The sequence below is a fragment of the Columba livia genome, chromosome 10 (assembly GCF_036013475.1).
Source record: "Columba livia isolate bColLiv1 breed racing homer chromosome 10, bColLiv1.pat.W.v2, whole genome shotgun sequence".
Taxonomy (NCBI): domain Eukaryota; kingdom Metazoa; phylum Chordata; class Aves; order Columbiformes; family Columbidae; genus Columba; species Columba livia.
Genome location: NC_088611.1, coordinates 9,218,584 through 9,238,365, shown reverse-complemented (window position 1 = coordinate 9,238,365; position 19,782 = coordinate 9,218,584). Strand labels below are relative to the sequence as shown.

Genomic DNA, 19,782 nt, shown 5'->3' with positions numbered 1-19,782 from the left:
AAAAGAAAGGGGGAAAATTTAAAGAAGGAGAAGAGGTGCTATGCCAACTCCATAAAAGAATCGCTTTGTTGTTTTTATTCATAGCGTGTACCTAGAAGCCTTGAGTCAGCTCCAGGCCAGTATACTAGGCACTATATTCCACACATAAGAAATAAGGTGACTGCTGTCATCAGGCTCATACTGGCCAAAGAAAGGCTTGCCAGACTGTTCTCCCATAGGAATGCATTTGTTGGCCAGGCTGGAAATGAGAGAGAATTTGATCAAGACCCTAACACAGGTTTTGCATCAGCCCTGGTTAGTCTAAGCAACAATATTACTTTAAAAAAAAAAAAAAAAAGTGAAAAGGATAATGACCATTGTGCTTTAAGCACTTTTGGGAATTGGAATATGTGAAATGGTTGGAAATAAGCTGTGTGAACTTTGCTAAAAACCCAATCAATATTTACATAATTCATGCATCCCACCAAGTGAGAAGCTGGAAGTCAGAATAGCATCACTTCTACACAATACTACTGCAACAGGAAAAGGAAAATATTTCCTACATCCTGAATCAGTTATTTAAGCTGTCTCTACCTCCTTGGGAGTATGACAGAATCGATCAGCCGAACTGAACAACACTGGCACTGCAAACATTTATTCATACCATCTGCTACAGAGTCAAATCCAAGTAACAAAGGTTTTTACTTTCCCACAAAGGCTGAAGGTTACATAAATGCTACCCACATACTTGTGGCATCCCAACATGTTATTCTCACGTGCTTTAGAGAGATTGACAATTCCCAGACAAGAACAAGACAGCCAGCTACAAGGATTCCTGCAGCACAATTGCTCACTAATACCACTAAATGTACGTTTTAGACCCCTTGAAGAGCTTTAAGTTCCCCTTGTTCCTTATTGCACAGATAATATACATGGCCCAACATGACAGGCAACATCTCCAGTGTTTAAATGCAAGTGTAGTAGTGTTGTTTTTTTTTTTTTTACTTCTCTGGGATGACCACTTACTTGACCTCACTTCTGGCTCTGTTTCATTCAACTGCTCATAAATTAGCTTGGCATACTGAGCTCATGAAAGTAAATATGTATTTGATACCTCACCAGTGTATAGTCAGTCTCGCTTTTTTTTTTTCATACATTAGGATGCCCACATGAAACTTGTTATCCTTCATCATAACTATAAATATCCTCTGAATGGGTTTTAAGACCTAAATGTTTTTAAGGGGTTATGCAAAAAGAAAAGTTTTGAAAAATACAGACAGCCTTTCAGAAAGTTTAATGATGTGGGGTAACCTGTTTAACAAATTTATTTATTCATAACTTCAATTTCAGAATCTGGTGCACCTTATTTACAGCCTTACAATTAAGACATTTATATGAAACAGCTTCAGGCTTTTAGGGCACAAAGATAAACTGAGATCTGAAACTTTAGTGCATTTGCTCACCTGCTGCTGGTCTCTCCTATTTATAAGATGCTCTAATGAGCCAACTTCTCTAGCAACTCCTGCTCCGTGCAAGGAGGCACATCCTGCAGGCACAAAGCTGCCAAGGAAATTTTATATTTGAGCAGTCAGGAAAAGAGACCTGGTCAGAATTGCTCTTTTCCTGAAGGAAACATTAAAGGAAAATAAAAACAAAAACAGGAGGAGGAGGGAATTAATATATTTCTTTTCCAAGGGAAAAGAAAACACAGGTAGAAAACTTATTTTTTTTTTTTTTTTTTCAGCAAGTAATCAATGTTTTTGACATGGCAAATGGAAAATGTGTTTCTCCAATGCTTCTATTTTCATGATGTTTTATTCAGAATGTATTTTCCATGAAAAACACAGAATATGCCCATTCCTTCCTGAGGCATGTGAGACATCCTGAATCCCTCTGAATAGGAGAGCATCAAATAAAATATTATTAGGGAACATTGGCTGCTCCTCTTTGATGGGAACAGGATTTTAACCACAAGGCCGATAGGATCATCTTGATATGGGAACTGTACGCCCTAGCTCTAAACATTAATCAGGGATGTAACATATACCACTGGGTTTTTTTTTGTGACAAAAAAAAAAATAATCCAAAATTTAATTCCTTATGAAGCTACTGAGATCAGCTGATGGTGGTAACAGAGAAAACAGGAAAATCAGGATGAGATATAGTGTATCTTTCCAATAATATTTAAAGCTGCTCCTTTTAAAGCTGAGCTGTGGCCACATGCGAGAGCTTTCTATGCAACCCTGGTTTTAAGAAGCTGCTATGGAAATTTCCCTTCTTAAAGATCACGCCAAGCTCAGCTCTTGCTGTGTTCAGATGAAGCAAGATCTGCCTCTTTTGGAAAAACTATTAATGTCTCAATTATATGACAGTATTGTTATCTCTTAGAAAACAACTTAGGAAGACCCAAACCCTGATACTGTCAGAAGCTTCAAGGGCTTATTGAGGAAGAAATCACTGTATATCTACTCTGCTTATATATTTATTTTCTTTAGCCGGTCAAAGGCAAAACATTATGTTAGGCACGTCTCAGCCACAACCAGAAGCATGCTTAATAGTTTGCATTTCATAATGACCCACAGCTTTCTAGGACAGGTAAGCCTGGGCAGCACTGGGCGCTTTATGGATGGTAAGGGCAAATGAGACTTTGACTTTTCTTTTGTACCAACTTTATCTCGATATAAAACCTCCTACTGTCTCTTGACCTTTTTATTATTTAGTCAGTTAAATAATGCAGCTGGCAAAAAAAATACCTAGTTTATCCTTCTCTAACTGATTCCCAGTCACCTAAGAAAAGAAGCTGTCAAACAGAAAGCCAAATCCTGTGGCACCTACACAACAGAAGAAAGCAATGTGAGTGTTCCCTGGGCGATCAAATAAGGACTCGAGTGTTTGATTTCTATGGCAAGAATAGTGCACAATTTCCAGATGTTTATGACTTTGAAGAAAAACTGGTTTAGAGATAAGGATCTTACAAGAGCTCACACTGAGCGCCAAGTGCTGTGCATATGAGATGTGCGGTACTTCAACTTCTCATCCGTGTAATAAAGGACAAGACATTCATTTAAGGCACCAGACAAGACTGTCTGTTGGGCATGTAACTCAGAAGTGTCTTAATGGCATAGTTTCAGAGTTCTGCCAAGTGGGGAAGAAAAAAAAAAGCCCAGAAAACACCAGTCCTTTCCACTGCCATTATGAAGCAGCGTGGTCAAAAACTTAGCATTCTTCACCCTACTCCCAGCTTACTCTTCAGGACACCACCAGGTCCTATAACATGTTTCATAAAATAGAACATTTGGTTCATGATCATGTACTGAATGAGCTGAAGAAAACCATTCTGATAATTGCAATTATTTTCTGAAGATGCTGTCAGCAGATAGACTAAGGTTCAGGTATTAGGGAAGACAGCATTGGACAAAGTATCATTATTGCTTTCAATGTTTCTATTACCAAAAAAGAGAAGAGTTTTGCAAGATTGGGATAAGAATGATAAAGAAAAAAGTGTTTTTATTAAAAAACCCCACGTTTTTGTGTAAACAGAAATCGGAGTGTTTTTTTGCCGGAACACTCACAAGCAGGAAATTGATAACTTATCTTTTCAACTATTGTGGCACTTTTTTTTTATTTTATTCTCATTTGCCATATAGATGAATGGTAGGAATGTCATATTTCCTTGGTACTCAAGCTCTAAACCAGAGGCATCTCCCTCCCTAGGTGGAGAGTTCATAGACAGCACTGCAGAACTAAACTGCAGGATCTGATTTTTTTCAGAATATTTGACTTTTATGTCTGGAGTTTGATAATATCAGTTAATTATGAAGGAATCTTTTATCGTTTCTCAATCTAATTGACTCTAAATCATGCAGTTAGGCAAGAAAAGAGCAGTTCTCATAGTCTGAAATGAGAAATAAAACTAGTAATCAGATAGAGATTACTATCAGAGAGAACATTTGGATTTAAACTAAAATTACTTCATATACTTGCGTTTAAATACCATGAAATGTAGCACACACTTGAGTGAATCGATTATTAATCAGGCCCTTGAAATAGGCCCTCAAAACAGACTTTAAGGGTTATATCCTTTCTTCTCCTAGCAATGGTAAGTGTGTTATTACACTTATTAGACTGAGACCAGCTTCACTAGAACACACGGAGGCTCGTATCTAGTTCACTAGATTTGCAAGTGCCAGGGGCTAAGAAGCTTGTATAGGAGAGAATGAGGCTTGTTGAGTTTCTAATCTGACTGTAACACTTTTGTTCACCAGACTATAGAGCTAATATTTTAAAATATTGAGCTCCTTCTCTCCCTGTAAATCTACAGTTTAAAACAGGCATGTCCTTATTCAAAGCTTCTCTAAGAAAGAGACTCTTGTGTTAAACATTTATGTCTCACTGCTAGCTTCAAAAATTACTCATCTTTAATAAAGTTACCACAAACTGCACAATTTATTTTTGCATAAGAGTAGTCTATATCTTTTTTCTCTTTCCAGAAAGTATATAAAAACAGGTGGCTAGATTTCCTGAGAAAAATCTATTTAAAATGTTTACCTGTTTTAAGCTATATTTGGGACTTTTAAATACTCTTAAGAAAAGCTTTTTATTAAGTCAAGTTTCAGTAGTACTTTTTCTTTTCACCTGTAGTTCTAAAAGTTTGCTAAATCGACATCTTATTTCATGTCTGTGCTGTTTGTATATTATATTCAGATTAGGAAAAAAGTTCTTTGAATAGTGGCTGAGGACAACAGCATGCAGTAATGTTTTTCAAGTAGTTTGTTCAGTGGTTACAGTTCATAAGGAATGCCTAAATACATGGTGATATGGCTTATTTTAGTTTTATAATTATTGTAAACAATTGATTCTGGAAACACATTGCAACATCTGAAAGGCCTCCAGTGGACACTGTAGACAAATGCAGTCCAGCCATTTTTTGAAGTATGAAAAAAGAGAGTGTAATAGATTTCCAAAGTATTTTCTTGTGCTTGTTTGTTGGTTTGGTTTTGGGTGTTTTTTGTTTGTTTGTTTTTTGTTTAAGGATTCTGTATGGTAAAATAAGGATCAGATGAAGGGAGGTTTGGAAGATAAAGCAATAAAATCTTTTGAATCCATATTCCTAGATGATATAACAGTTTCACAAAGAGGTCTTTTTCCTAGTGAAGTTCACAAATTAGATTTTGTTACTGGTTATGTTGCCATTTTTGTTTAACTAGAGTTTTATGAGCTTTTTTGGCTGAGCAGCCCAATAAATCTGAAATAGCTTTGCCCTCACATTTTACCTCCCTGATACAACCATGGAACAACACAAAACGTTGACAGCAGTGATGCCCTTTTCCATGACAGCTTCCCCGCAGGTGGACGGCCCCGTGGTCCTGGCAGCAGCTCCCAGGCAGGCAGGGATGAAACAAGATGCTGAACAGCTTCAGCAAGTGCTGAGAGCTCCTGGCCCTGCTGGTTTTGTTGGGATTTGAAGGCATTTAACACCTTTCGGTCAGTCATGTCAGGCACTGTGGGCCCAGATCACCCTGATTGTGGGGACTTCCACTGCCTGAAAGAGCCGCTTTTACCTCTTGAGCCTCTTTCTGGTTTATGGATTTAGACAGACAGTCACAGACTTCAGGATGGAGGGACATTAATCCATGATCCAGCCAGAGTGTTAGGGTTTGCCTGATATTCCTGTTATTGTGTTAGAACCCCTGTTCTCTGCTATTTCATTAGTTGGTGTGTTTATGAGTGCACCATGCCACACTACTACCAGGGGATTTTTCCTTCATCATGTTGCTATTGCAAATAATAATCTACTGAATAGCTGAGAGGTATTTTATTCCTTTTATTCTCATGAAGAAACAAATGATCAGATCTAAATCAGGAAATTCCAGCACAGAACTGAAGTAGTTGTGGACGGGATGGGAGAAGGTGAAAGGCAGATGAAAATTTATTTCATCTTCTTTATCTGGAAAGATGCCACGAATGTGGACTGCATTTCTACATAGCAAATTTGGAAGAGTGTTGTGTAACTCATGTTCAAAATAGTAATTGAAATGTATAGTGTTTATTATATTCTCATATGTTTGTAATCGAGGTATAACTCTAGTGGATGGGAAGCAAAAAGCTATAATTTGCTTCTTAGCATCAGAGCTGTTGCACATTCATTTAAATAGCTTTATTTATCTTCTTCCCCATAAAGAACCTTCCATACTGTAAATTTATTGAATGGTTAATGGCTCAAAAGTATGGGGTTCATTATAAAATGAAGTATTTATTGCAGTGTTAATTAAATAAAAGCATTGTAATCTTTCCAAATTGAACAATTATGCTCATTTGAACATTTTAAACAGAAAATCTTTTATATACTAATTGAGTTGCATAATGAAAAGCACGTGTAATGGAAATTTTAATCAAAACAAATACTGAAATAATTTGAACACTTTTTACAATATAAAATGTCTACCTCAGTTTTTATTAGAAATATTATAACAGCCAGATTAGTTTCAGAACTCATGACCTTTGAGTGCAGTATATTATTTCTGAGCTGATAGGCCACCCTCACATACCAGTTGGCTAACCCCTTAAACATCAAAGTTACTGCTTGGCTACCAGCCTCAAACCATGACAGACTGGCTGCGAGCCCAAAACCTGACAGCCTGGCGCTCAGCCTGTAGCCTGAGCTGACAGCCCTTTCTGCAAGGGGCTGATGAATGATTGCTGGCAACTTGTGCTGCGCTCTGACTGACTGGGAGAATAGCATTCGATCAGAAAAATGTGCACAGAACCTCCATAGGTCTGTCAGAGATGGCACTTTGACGAATGCCCAGATCAACGGCGTGTTCACACCCAATTTTTTTATTTATTTCTTAAATTTCACCAAGCAACCCTAGAATATTTGCCACTGCAATTATGTTTCAAATAGCTCAGCTACCTAACATCTAAATTTTATTCAAAATTCAAGACTACTCTTTTGCTTCTGTTTCCTGTTCTGAACCCTTGTAGGCATAGCTGGCTTTGTTTTTTCATTTGTGGACAAAAGCTGAATGATGCACATTCATTTGTGAGCCTGAATAAAATTCCTGAAAGATGAAATTGCATGCCACAGAGCTGCAGCTGAATTTTTTCTGTTCAGAGGAAGGCATGTAACCCAGTCTCTTTTATTGGGAGTTTTCTTGTTTGTGGGCTGGCATTTCCTAAATTCTAATCCCATTTAAGAATTTTATATTACTAAATTGAGGGAAAAGGAGAGGAATTGTTTAGATAATTTTTGTTGCTTGATATAATTGCACTGTAAGGGGAGTGGTCCATTAGCTGACATCAAGATTTTGCTGGGATTATCAAGAGATTTAAGGAGAAATCATGAGAAATAAACCCCAATGTAATTAAAAGGTATCAGCACTAAGCTGACAGTATGTTGATGAAAATGCTTTGGAAGCAAATTCCTACTCACTTTAGCCTGAAAGAGAAAAATTATTTGTAGGAATATGTAATAGTAATCCCTTGCAGTGACTGAACATAGAGGTTTCTATAATAAAATGGGTGTAATTGAATACAAGTGAAAAAAAAGTGGTATTATTAGGCAAAGGAGCTGTATTTTACATCTGAAATGCAACAAACACTATGGCCATGAAATACATGTATAGCAAGGGATTTTAATGGAGGTAAAAGAATATCTCAAATATAAAATCTCAGGTTTGGTGAAACTTTTTGTGATGGTGACCTTTTTTTTGTCTAGTGTACACTGACATAGGCACCAGTCTCTACAGATAAAGCATGTTATTGGTAACATGAAAGTCTAAAGCATTAGTATTCTTTTCCCTGTTACACAGTATGTCTTTGTAGCTGTTTGAGCGACAGGTTGCACGTTAACCTGGATAGGCATTCATGTGATACTAGTAAAGATGAGTGATTGCCAACACATTGTGACACTGATATTTCTAGATTGTTGCTAATGGGGTATGACAAACCCTAGTGAAGAGTCAGCTATAGCGGTCTTTTATATTTCAATATCCATTTTCAACCCTTCTCCCAGAAAGTCTGAGTGAATTAGGAGAGGAACTTCTTGCAGTGAAAACTTGTTCTTATTTTTCCTGTGTTAGTGTGGAGTAGCTATCCTGCTGTTCAGAGTAGAGAGTCAGTACAAACACAAGGGAATCTAGCTGTAGGCTACCTGCAATTATACTGTCATGATCTAGCAAGCTAGATGAAAAAAAAATAAAAGCTATAAATGTGAAACAAATATGCAGAAAAATATACAAGCAGATCAGAAAGCCTACTAATTTTTATGCAAAGAGAGGATCAATGCAATGGATGGTTTTTAAAATATTACCATGTTATTACTTATTATACATAGCCTTTTCCACCTAAGACACTGCAGAAAACTTTCTTCTTGGCTGGGTTGCAGAGAGAACATTTCCATCCCAAAGAGATTTGACTGTTTAAAAATCCAGGTGAGCAAAACTAAAATGATTTACCTGAATAGTTTAACATAACATCCAGAGTATACTTCCTAACTGGGATATCTAAGTTTCACTTAAGAAACAAAAAAGAAGGGGTTTTTGTTGCCTTTTTTTAAAGCAGGGAAACCATTTGCAGTCTTATTGTAACCATCTGTGAGAGACACCAAGACAAATGCACTCAAGATAGAAGGAGCAGCAGACAAAACATCACTGTGTGCACCCACCAACAAGCACTTTTGAGAGTTCAGCAGCTCATAGTTCTATCCAGGGTGCTGGGAGGAGGCAGCAACTGGTGGCCCCTAAGCAGGGCTGGGCTGTGGGCAGCCTACAGGGAAGGTGAAAGAGGACAAAGCACAACTGTGGAGAATTGTAGTTTTTGCTGGTGAAGGCCTGTAAGGCATGACAGTGAGGACATCACTCCTGGAAGAAGAAACTCCTCCTGTTCTGAGTCAAAGCTGCTGCTCTGCAAGCTGTGTCCTCCCACAGGGCAGCAACCACCTGGCTTGCCAGCACTGGCATGGTGCAGGTGTCCTGCCTTCTCCAAGGTCTTGGACAGGAAAATAAGATTGTTGCACCCAGGTTGAAAATGCTACCCAGACCAATACACTGCTGATGAGCTTTTAGAAGTGCTTGTCATGCAAAACAGGAAAAAAAAAAAAAAAAGCCATTTTTGCCAGTAAGAATGAAAATATTAACTATTATACTGCTACTAACTACTACAGGACAGTGTGGGACCTGCATTTCCATGGACTGTCCATGAGCTGTGGCAGTGGGTCCTGCAGGTGAGACCTGTGCAGGGTTTTCTGACTGCTCCTTTCACCTCCATTCTGCTTGAGCAGCCATCAGCTCCTTCCTCTGCTGGACCATTAGGGCTGGAATCAGATTTGGACTTGCTGGAGCATTTTCTCCTGTCCTTCCATGGTTATTCACAAGCATATCTGTGTTTTATTGAGAATGAAGAGATAGCCCACATATTCGTACTCTTTGTTCTTTACTGGCTTTGTAGGAAGGTGATGGGATAAAGAGAGGATGCAAGCCAGTACTTTATCTGTTGAACTGTTATTTAAATTGTGTTTAAGCCTCATGGAGAGCCGAGACACTGCAAGGACTTTCAGAGTGTTGATAACTCATGGCTGTAAGAAGAACTATATTTAGTTATAGAAACAGCTACAGAAATCTCTCCCCTAAAAGCTAAAGTCTAACAAGATACAGGAAGTAGGAATAAGGGTTTCAACTGTATCTCGAACATATTAGCAGGTGTTGAAGGAAACTGAAATTTGCCTTCTTCCAGGGGCTATTTCAGGATTATGAAAAAGTAACATAAAGAAGGGCTTTCTCCTATGATTGTCTCAAATTAATCATTTAAATCTTATTCTTACATGATGTCTCATGTTACTTTGGATCAGGAGGTAAATCTCCCAATTGTTCCCGCTAGCCAGTGTGTTGTCAGAGTGCAAACTCCTGGGAGGTGTGCTCCAAAACACCTCTGGGTCTGCTGCTGTCACTAGGCCACAGGACTGGCCCGGAGCTAATCCCTTTCCCCCCCTAAAAAAAAATGCAGTCAGTGTTGATTTTGGGTCCACAACATGACTGCACTACTTAATTACTGCTATAGATATGGTCCTGGATGTACCAGTACAGAAAGAGTGGGAGCCGCAGCCCCGCAGTCCCTTCAGGTAAAAGGGCTCAGATGTGCCTGGGGCTGAGCGCGCAGCCTGAGCCGCTCAGTTCCTGGGCAGGAGCAGAGGCTTTTATAGCATCTTCTGTACCTTTTGTAGTGCAAAGGTGTTAACTTTAGATTTAAGGATGTGTCATAGACCTATTGTTTCAGTTTTACCCACCTGCCCTCCCAAATGGGAAAGCCATTTTGCAAGCATTTGTCTTTCAGATACAGAATTGAAAACAAAAATGGGAAGTGTTGGCTTTCCACTGGTGCCACTACAATTGCTAGATTTTACCATTTATTTGAATTAGATTAATTCAGTTCAGTAATTCCTGGTCTCAGTCACAATTAAGATCTACATTGCTGAGCTAAGTACAGATTGAAAGGCAGGGTTACATCTTAGAGATCCTTTTTTTAAAGTACATGAAAGGAAGTGAGTTGAAGGAGGATAATGTTCTTAGCAGAAGTCAAGTGCAGGGACCTGCATAGTAGTTGGGCATATGGGTGGCAGAATAAATCTCTTGCTTTGTCAAAGCTGTCTAATGTGATTTGTTTCATCAGTCACTTTGGTATGACTCTTTAAAGACATTTAAGACTTAATTCTCATTCATTTTAGTGAGAAACAGGCTCTCAGATATTCCTGAAAATCCCACAAGGCATGCATCTAAATTTTTAGGTAATCAGTTATAGTTAAAAAAAGTATTTGCTCTCTGTTAATGGAGAAAATACCTTCATGACTGAGAAATTTGAGGTTAAAAAAGACTAGAAGATAGTAAGATTATTGGTTATTGCAATAATGAGAATCAGCTTTAAATACCTAAAATGGATCCAAGGGACACGGGTTCTAATGCTGGACTGTTAGTCACCGGTGTGGTCAAAATGGGCCAAATTCTACAGTCATTACTAAGGCAAAACTCCCATGAAAAATCCATGTGAGGTTTGCCAGGGTAAAGATTTGGACTTACAGTGGGTGATTGCTTAGTCTTTTATCATTTGTTAGATCAGCAAACTCTTCTCAGCATGCAATGTGCACACAGGATATAATTTAGACCACCTACAGAACAGCTTGTCTGATTCCTAACTGCAAGCCATTAAAAACTAGAATGTAAATATGATATTTGAGCCAATAGTGCCATAACATAGAATGGATTTCTGCTTCAAAATCAGAGGCATGTCTTGCCTGACTGGATTTCACAACCACCACTTGCCTGTGAATTGTCTTCTTGAGACTCTGAAGTTAAAAAGACCCCAAGCTGGTAACACACTGCTAATCTAAGAACTATAATTAGATCAGAATATAGCCTGGCTTAGGTTTAGCTGCAAAAGCACGGACAGAGCAAAGTTTTTCTCACCTGGTTGCTGCTATAGATGAAGAGCAACTCTCCTGACTTCAGTTCCTCAGTGCTGCAGAAGAGCATGAACCTGTGCCCACAGTGCCCTACATGAAAGGTTATTTTTCTTCAGTACTAGAACAGGCTTCAGGAGCCAAATAAAATTTAAGCCCCTATTCTCTCAAGAGCTGTACACATACATGCTAGGCCTTCAGAGCTAAATAACCAGAGTGACAGAAGTATAACAACAAACACTTCAGGGGCTGGAGGGAATCGACAGCCAGAGATCTGAAGCAACGTGTGTGTGAGGGCACAGGGGAAGGTGATAATGCACCCGGGAACAGGAGCCCAGGTAGCGATTAATGCCCCACATCAACTGCAACACTCTGCCAGCACTGCCTTGGCTGCTCTCATCCTTGAATGGATGTTGTATACATTATTCTTATGGTACTCCTGGTAATTTTAAGCACTCTAGAGTCATAGCCATTTATAGCGTATGGAATTTCAGTGGTGTTTATATTTCCATGTGAAAACCACTGATATGATGACTTAGTCATTTATGTAACATTAGGGGATAGATGAAGATGGGGATCCTGGCCTCTTTCCATCCTAAAACATGTCTTGTGTTTGTAACATTATACCACGTTTGCTTGGATGTATTTTTGCTGCATTGATGAATTTGTGATTAATGAGGTTTTATCATAAAAAAAATCTGTACACAACTATAAATTACATGCAATTATATGTGCAGAAACAAAGTAAAAAATATTTGGGTTGGAGTGTACAACTTTGATTTGGCCACATTTACTGGTTACACGCAACTGAATCTAGTAGTTTTCCTTACAAAAACAAAGTAATTAAATAACAGTAATGATACTTTTGCATGCAGACTGAGTGACATAATGTGGCTTCTTAACGAGAACAACAAAGAACAGTGGGATTAAATGTATCCCTGGTGTAACACAGTTGCTAAAAATCAACGTTACCACTTGGACTAATTCAGTCTAAAATGGATTGTTTCCCACAGGATGTTGCTATGTGAAATCTTCTTAAATATAAGGAAAAAAAGGAACAATAACCTCACTTTACATTTACTTTCCTTTTTACTTGCCTGTTTCCACTGTTTTCAGTGTGATTGTACAGATAAAATGGGGGCATGGTTTGATCCCACCATGTTAATAGATAAAAATTTAACCTCCTACTGGAGAGACAGAATGCTTTGAATCTACCACTTTTCAAAGAGTTTGCAAACAATATAGCTATAACATATTAGTCTAACTTAAATGTTTCCAGAGGTTGTGTTAAACTGGTGAGCCTTAGACAGGAAACATGTTTTATCTGAGGGATAATGAATTGCTGGAAGCTCTGGTTATACCTGGCAGGATGAAATGACTAGGCAGAGTTTTAAAAATAACCCTTCTTTCAGATTTCAGAGACAAAAGATGAGCCCAGATGGCCTAATGTCATCCTGATTGTGGTCAGGAAGCAAACTCTGTAGGTACAGGGTAACTGAACAGTCAAACATGCCCATGTTTGGGGCATTAACTGATGCTTGTCATTGAATTAATTGTGAAATACTCACTGAACAGGTTGTTATAATGTTTATCAGTGATAAACGTCTTAAATTCAATCTGTTTTGCTTGCAAAAGTGTTGCTGTAATTAAGGCCTAATCCCACAGCCACTGTAAATAATTTAATTCCATTCTGGACAGAAGAGCAATTCTAGTGGCTCAGAATTAATGCAAGAACTCTGTTGATAAAACTCTGTGCATGTGTGATACAGGAAAAATAAATTTAGAGAGGAAACCTTTTTCAGCTTTAAATTTCTAAGAAGTAACTACAGGCAATAGTGACTAAAAATAAATTTTAAATTATGAAACATATGTTGATGGTTTCCACTTAACAATTTTAAAAATAAAGATATGCATGGGAGAATTAATACAGAACAATAACACTGCACTGTCATGAAGGCTAGAAAATGAAAAAGAATAATACATCAGTGTTATACTGAGATATAATACTCTATACCTTATTTTTTTTTGTGCAGAATAACATATTTTTCTTGGATAGAACAATTTTGTGTCAGCTCTTAACCATGTTACAGTTTCTTCTGGCTTCCAGACTTGGGAAGCTAACATTTATCTAGTTGGACTATTAGCACCTTGCAGCCCACTCTGAACCTTTCTCTAGTCCCTCTACTAAATAAACTTAACAAAGAGTCTGGGAATCATAGTTTTCTCTTTAAAGATGCCCTTTAACCTTCATGACTGTTCCTAGCTACATATTTATTTACATAGAACATAGTACTTCTGTGAAACACTAGACTGCCTACCTCTACAGTCATTTCCTACAGAGCAGGAAAAAAGCAAGCTTGTCGATATGCTTCAGTTTTCATTTGCCTCAATGTAATCATCTTTTGTGATTGAAAATCTGAGAATATGTTGATCTTGATTGCACTGCTGGTTTAAAGGAATGATAATGTATACACAGCCAGCTTTTGGTGCATGGATTGAAGTAATGTTAATTTTAATCTAAAAGGAATTTAGTGCCCACTGAACAGCTTGATTTACAAACTATCTTAGCTATGGGTGCTGATAATAGTTAGAATGGTGTTCAGGAGAAGCTAAAGCTACAGACAGCTTAGCTGACTATTGAGCTGTTATGGTTTTCTTCAGTGTAAAATTAAGTTTGGAAGTGTCTTATACAGGATCTGGACATGGCAGGACTTTTAATGGACAATCCTCCCAACTCTAGATACGAGGACATTTGTCAGACTCCAACATCCATTTCTAGCAGGGCAGTCATTAGGGGATCGTAGCTTAAGATTACCTACATGTTAAAAAAAGTGTTTGAAATACTAATTAGATTTTTAAAAATTCACATACCATTAGGTCCTTGTTGCTTTAACTTCAGCTTACTCAGTCTGAGTCTCCTCTTACCCTTATGTATCATCAGATATTGCACTGGTGCTTCCTGACCAGCACTTGCTTGGTCATGGGCTTTCTGAGAGCCTGGAGGTCACCACATGTGAGGGGCTCTGGGGAAGGGCTGTGACCATCCCGTCCTCCTCTGCAGCAGCTGAAGGATGGCTTTCCAGACATGGTACCTTCCTTTTTACAATATCTATGTCTGTTTTATCCAAACCACCAGAAATCATAATAACTACCTTCCCCTCCTCTTTTTTTTTTTTTTTTTACACATAAATTTACTATCATTCCTTCTCATACTTGAATGTTCTCCCACCTGTCCTCAATTTAATCCATGAATGCAAGCACATAAATCTTCATGACATTTTGGCAGAAAGTACCTATTTTCAGATGACTCCTTTAGGAAACTCTGAATCCAGGTGTTTGTTTTTTGCATAGAGTGTTGCAAAAGGGGAATTTTAATGTGACCATACAACCAAAAAACTGGTTACATTTGAAATTCTGTAAAAGGGTGGGCTAGCATGCGTGCAAACTTTGTGTGTCATCTTTTCCACACCCTAAGTTATATTCAGAGAACTAAATGATAATTACTGCACCATCTGCAATGGGAAGGAATATGGGATTTTACTGCTGCAAGCAGGTGATTACATGAACTTTTTTATATGTAATGAACATGCTCTGGATATTTAAAAGTCCTTTATCACATGTGACAAAAAGAGATGAAAAGTGGAATCTTGATCTCAAAACATATTTTTGGGATGGGTGAAAAAAGAAAAGGAAGATGAAACAGTTGGCTATTTTTCTTTGGCCAGATGGTTTCTAAACAAAGATCAGAATCTACTTGAAAGCCTGATCACAAGGTCCACATTAAATAGTTTTGACATAAGGACTTCATGATCTGAAATTTGAAAAGCCTTTTACCTTTAGTTACTATGGGGTCTGTAGGAACCCTAGCTTTGTTTAAGGTTGTATGACAAATTACAACAGAAGTGCTCACTGTTTGCTTTCTACCAGCTGTTAGTTACTGTGTAGGGAACAGATTTCTTAGTGCATGCTGTTCTCCAGCCCTTGGGGAAATAAAGCAAAAAAACAAACCCAAACAAACAAATACAGCAACAGCAAAAACCAAAACCAACAAAATCAAAAACAAAAGCACAAAGTTACTCTTTAAAAATCATTTAAATTTGTCAACAAACTGACTATGGTCCCCAAATAATTTATCATTAAAAAAAAATAATCCTGTGTACAGAAGCACACATGTATGGATATCTTATTAAGAACATATTAAAAAGTCAGTCCTTTGTTTATAAGGTGATGATGAGAGTGTTGTATTTTGCAGTCCACAAGCATTTACTTTTCTCCCAAAGGTGAGATTAGCTGGTGTGGGTGCTTTTGATTACTAATGGGACAAATAACTAACTGGAAGAAACTTGAAAAGGGAATGAAAAGAAAATGCTACCAATAAAAAAGAAAGAAACAAATAAATGAAACAAAAACCAAACAAACAAAAAAAGAAACATAGAGGAAACTCAGGGAATTAGTTGGGTTTTCTTCCTCTGATATAAAACCTTAGTACAGCCCTCCCCCTTCCCTAAAAAAAGTCCTCTAGCAAAGCAGATCTACCTCTCACGCACACCTTTTTCTCTTGAGAGAGGACAGAGAAAGGACCACACAGGACAGTGGTTACACTATATCTCTTAGCTCACGCTCCTGGCAGGCAGTTAGGTGTGATGGAGATAAGGGCAGTACAAGGACTTAGGCAGAGGATAGGAGCGTGCATTGTTCCAGTGTTGATATTCCCCTCTATAGACAGACGATTTTTTTTTTTCTTTAAATCCCATAATCACTTATATTTTGCAGAACAACAAAAAAAAAACTTTCTCCTTTTTGCTTCTAATGAATTAATCCTGCAGAAAGGCTTGGCTCTGAATTCATACTTTTCTATAGGGCCACAATCTCTTTGCTAGTGAAAAGGTTAATTCAAAGGCCTTTAGCCCAGGCGGTCGGCCGGGAGTGCTCCCAAGGTGGAGCACAATTGCGGCGCAGGAGGGGAGAGGCAGCTGCGTGCCCGCGGCTCAGTACCCGCTCCCTGCGCCCCGGCCTTGCTGGAGTTGGCTGTGGCTCTGGGAGCCAAGATAAGACACTGATGTAAGGAAGATTGATGCATTAATTGTGCTGCGTGAGACCACAGTGTTCAGCTGCTGCCGCTACCTCCTTGTGGGGTTTTTAACACCAGCACCAGTCTCTCAGGGTTTGCTAATACAATGGGGAAATGATGCTGTTGTTGGGGGTCCCAAATGAGATGCTCGACATACCTGCTGTCACTTCTGTGGTTCACTCTTGTATCACATCCTTAAAGGTGAGCAAAACCAGCCCCTTGCACTCTGTCTCCTCAGTGTACCTTTAGCGAGAGAGAAAACAGAAACTTGGATGGGCCGGTGGTGTTGGCTGTTGTTACTGCTGCTTTTTTGGCATCATCAGAACAATCCCTTTAAAATCCCAATTTCCCATGAACTTACCCATTCTAATCTGAATTTCGGGTGCAGGGATTCCCGCTGTCCACCCTAATCTCCTGCCTGGGCAAAGGATTCTTTTCATGCTGATGGCACAAAGGACTTCGTGGCAAGTTTTACACAGCATGCGCAAATGAACCAATCTTCTGTTCGCAAGCAGGAGGAGCGCTTTCTTTCTTTCTTTCTTTCTAAGAATTCAGTTCATAGAGGTTTGTTCCTTTTACTCACTAAAGCTATCCCATGGTAGAGAGTGAGTTTCTTGCCAAAAATAGAAGCATATTCTACTTATGGGGTGGAAATAGCTTTACTGTTCAGAAATAGCACTTTACGTTTGCTCAAGCAATCCAGAACAATTTATAGAGAAACATTATGATGCTGATAAAAGCAATTTATAAGGTGAAGTTATGCCCCAGGTTCAATGGGACTTGCCCAATACTTTGCACAGTACTTTGCTGCTGGATACCAATACCAGCTGTAGGAGATATTCCCAAGTAGAAAAAGTGTTAGTTGTTACTATTTAAGGTAAAGATAAACTGAACAAGAAGCATTAAAATTAATCTCAAAAAAAGAACAAGAAGAAAAAAAATGGCTAAAAATAATATTTTCTTGTAAAGGAAGGGTAGATATTTCTGATGTCCAACTGGGATTGTGTCTTGTAGAGGAGCTGGTCTGATGTCTCCTTTGACACCAGAGCTTTTTTTACAAACTTTGATCTCATGATACTGTGGGTTTTTGGTGTTAAAGAGTGTGTGATTGAAGTCACACATTCTCGGTGCTGAATTCAACTTTTAATTTTCCTGAGTAGAACTGCCAGTAAATGCAAGGGTTTGAGCCCGGTTCAAGCATTTCCTGGGTGAATGTCCCACAGATTCCTTCTTTCATTAGAAAGTTGTGGTTTTTTTTAATAATCAATGCTAAAATGCTAGTTGAGGGAGGAGAAAAATACCTAGATTTTTCACATAATTATTTCATTTTGCACCAATGATTAAGTATTTCAGAATTTCTTAATATAAGAGAGGACATGTTTTGGACAAATATATTTGTATTTTCTCTAGTGCTTAGCAGCTCCAAGTTTTCTTTCCACTGAAAAAGATGAAAGTTAGGTTTTGCATTTTTAAGATCTCAGAACTGTGTAATACTCACAGGCGGTTTCAGCATAATACTTCAAAACTGCAATGCGGTTTTCATCTTTTTAAGTGCTTTAGGAACTTAAACAGTAGTATTAGCAAGATTTGATGCATAAAGCAAGTAATTACAGGAGTATAGTCACTATTTCTCACACCAAGAGAAAATTAGCATGGTAATTAAATTCATGTCTGCTTTGTATTTCAGCTGTATTTTTGCTAATCTAATCTAATAATCGGGGAAGGTTGTAATTACTTGTCTTTTAAATTGCATCTACTAGCTGACATGGTATGGCAGGCACAACTGACATTTGGTTTATTATAATCAGTCATGTTGGAGTGCAAAGCAAAAAGAATCACCACTGAGGTCAGCTGATGATCCTTGGTGGGCTTTGGGTGGGGTTTCATTTTCAGGAGAAAAGGAGAAGAGGCTCCATTTCTGACGCTGTTGCATCATTACTACATGACTTTGGGCATTCTATTTACGCTGTTCTGACTTCTTTCATCTCTAGTTAATGTCACTTTAGTTCCTAAGTGGTGATGTACTCGAGAGTAAATTCAGCTGAAGAAAGTTTCCCCATTTCTGAGCTGGACAATATAGGGTTTAGGCAATTCTCCTGTTCACCAAGCTGGTGAGTTTACCTGGTTTTAAACCATTTCTCTGAGAGCCAGTACCGAGTAGCAGCTGACAGGTCTTCCAGTATGTTATTTAGCTGGCCTCTTGACCATTTCTGCTGGCTGCTCACTCCTTGCCCAGAGCTGCCTTGGGTCCTGAGTGAATGAGAAAGCCTCGTCAGCCCTATTCCTTCTGTTAACCACAGCTGGGGTCCCGTGTACCCTCTGGATACCCAATGCACTTCACCCAACTCTTCTTCTTAGGTCCAGAGGTGTTTTCCAAGATGATTATAAAAATAGCACTGTTGAAAACAGCAGCAGAAAAAGCATATCTTATTTTTATCGATGTTGCAATTGTCTCCTATTTACTAATCAGAATTGATTCCTGTCTTTAGGAATAACATTAACAGTTGCCAAGTGAGTGGCTTTATTGTAACAAAATGAACCTTTTCTGCATGTCTGTTGATTTTGCCACCCTGCAAGTATCTGTGCTCTCGTACGTTTGGACTCACACAGGGATGCTGTGGTGATTTCCATCCTGAGCACGGTGGGGTCCACTATTTCTCTTGCATTGGAAGGGAGAAATGATAGATGAACCCCCACTGCTCTGCAGTGAGCAGCTCTGTGTAAAAGTGACCGCTGTGGCTGAGGTGGATGAAATATTTGGAAAGTCTGTTTTACCAAAAAAAAAAAAGTCTATTCAGGTCAATAAAAGCTAGCCAAGCTAGCCAGAACTAAGTTCACTCAGAGAATAAACTAAACCCTAAATACTTCAGCTGGAGTGAAATACTTGTCTGGGCCCAAAGAAAGAGCTTTATCAAAGTTAATTCTGGCTTGTTTTGGGGTAGCTGAAAATTCAGTCTAAACATCTGCTCACTCTCATTATTTTCTTGTTTTGCCAGCAGACTGTCTGTCCAGTTCTGCCTCACAAATTTTTGTCGTTCTTCAGAAATGTTAAATAAAACCCCAACAACCAACAAGAACATCAACCCCCCCAGGATTAATTGTCTGGTTTTCCAGTCCTCCACCTCAAACGCCCACTGAAAACAGGTGTTAATAATACCACCTACAGAACTCACCTGTAATCTGGGCTGCTTGAGCCAATGGGTGTGAACTACAAATTTAGGCTTCAGCACGTACTTATTTAAATGCTCATTATGTTTTACTGGACAACAGCAGATGTGTTCAG

The 19,782-nt window shown here is 38.5% G+C and overlaps 1 long non-coding RNA gene across 9 annotated transcripts in view; it reads right to left on the bottom strand.

The window, feature by feature from the left end:
* The window catches only part of LOC110356443 (uncharacterized), a 71,779-nt gene that overhangs the window by 17,317 nt on the left and 34,680 nt on the right, over window positions 1-19,782 (bottom strand). For 8 of the 9 annotated variants that reach the window (XR_010475074.1, XR_010475073.1, XR_010475071.1 and 5 more), the window contains one exon: window positions 16,657-16,742. This is a non-coding gene — a long non-coding RNA (uncharacterized LOC110356443). Of the gene's footprint in view, window positions 1-3; window positions 11,522-16,656; window positions 16,743-19,782 lie in introns of those variants that run through there. The other variant, XR_010475069.1, reaches the window with a different exon arrangement.